Source organism: Pteropus vampyrus, unplaced genomic scaffold, assembly GCF_000151845.1.
Source record: "Pteropus vampyrus isolate Shadow unplaced genomic scaffold, Pvam_2.0 Scaffold218, whole genome shotgun sequence".
Taxonomy (NCBI): Eukaryota; Metazoa; Chordata; class Mammalia; order Chiroptera; family Pteropodidae; genus Pteropus; species Pteropus vampyrus.
This window is the reverse complement of record NW_011888999.1, coordinates 2,309,850-2,311,370: the sequence shown is the minus strand read 5'-3', so window position 1 is coordinate 2,311,370 and position 1,521 is coordinate 2,309,850. Positions and strand designations below refer to the sequence as shown.

The window sequence follows — 1,521 nt, the reverse complement described above, 5'->3', positions numbered from 1 at the left end:
CCTTCTTCCATTTACTTTATGTAAACCTTTTTGTAAAGTTAGCAACACGGCCTTTAAAACTTCCTTTCTTATTTCTACACATACAGAACTTGAATGAAAAGTAGAAAAAAATCCCACTAGGAAGAAAAAGGCTGTTAATTTTTTTTATCACTTAGCAGCCAAGACACATGTTTGTTTCTGCTCCCCAGAAGCAATGTTAGCTACTAGTTTTAATCCTGGAAAATGTGTATCTTCAGGAAGGTTTACGTAGATATTTATTCAGTCTTTTTTCAATCCTCTTCATCTTTTCAGTGTAGGCAATAAATTGAGAGTTTGTTCCAATTATTCTATCTCACCATGTGAATGTTGAAAGATAGTTTCCATTGAAGTTCACGTGGTGAAAATCATGATGTGGAGAACCAGCATAGAATGGGATGAGATTTAAAGGGTTGAGAGGAATATCATAACCACCGTAGACATCAATAGTTTCTAGCAAACAAATGGTCACCCATGCCCAAAGAACTACATGGCTACATGGTCACATAAAAGAACAATTCCAATGAAAAATCCAGCTCCAAGAATTAGGGTTTCTAGGGGATGTGCCTATTCATCTTCCATTCCAAATGGAGCCTGAAACTCATGATGAATATGAATATATTTATATATTTTTTTGTGGTGCAAGAGCCTAGGTAAGAAATAGTGCCAGGTATCTTCGATCGCTGCACAACCAAAGCATCTTGCCAGTTGCAAATACCATCTTGGCATTCTTTCCAAATCATAAGGAATGTTGAAATACTCTATGAAATAATAAGTTCCACAAATCAAAAGAAGCTGGATACAAAAGTGATTAAAGAGAAGTACTTTAAAGCATTTCCGTTGGCCTTCCCATGTTTCCTGTTTATCCTTCTGAATTTGTACTTTTTCATGGAAGGTATAAATTGAAACAAAAATCCAGGTAAACTGAACAAGAAATAAATGGCCTCATGAACTATCAGGGATCCCCATGTTGCACTCTGGAATTTTGTATAATTATCTAACATGCAGTTCCAAGCATTTTTAAATGGTTCTTGCAGAGGATTCTCGGGTTACCGGTGTATCTACATACTCCACAGCCAAGGACACTGAACTAAAGATGCTGACACTTTCATTTGTTGCCATTTTTCAAATCTCTGCGGACAGCTTTATAATTCTGGATGATCCCACGGAAACTGCGGCTTACCGTCACCTGACAGGTACAGCGTCCCGAAACCCACCTTTTCCCTCAATCTCATTCTTAATCTCCTTCTCTCTCTTCCTCTTCATCCCACAACCCCTCTGTGTGGCCCCAAGTGTGCTGTATACCCTCCAGGATCTCTGAGTAATAAAACTTTTCAGTTTCCCAATGGCTATTACTAAAAGTGTCTTGCAATCATAGTAAGAACAACAAGGGACAATAGGCTACAACTTAGGTTCCTAAAAGGAAGATGTCTGTGAGGGCTCTGAGTGGGCCCAGGCAAGTTCCCTCAGGCACTTCTAGCCAATAATATTATTATTGATAGGCGA

At 38.5% G+C, this 1,521-nt stretch overlaps 1 pseudogene; it reads right to left on the bottom strand.

Moving 5' to 3' along the window:
• Nucleotides 1-1,193, bottom strand: part of LOC105300780 — a 1,519-nt pseudogene extending 326 nt beyond the window's left edge.
• Between the last annotated feature and the right edge of the window lie 328 nt (nucleotides 1,194-1,521).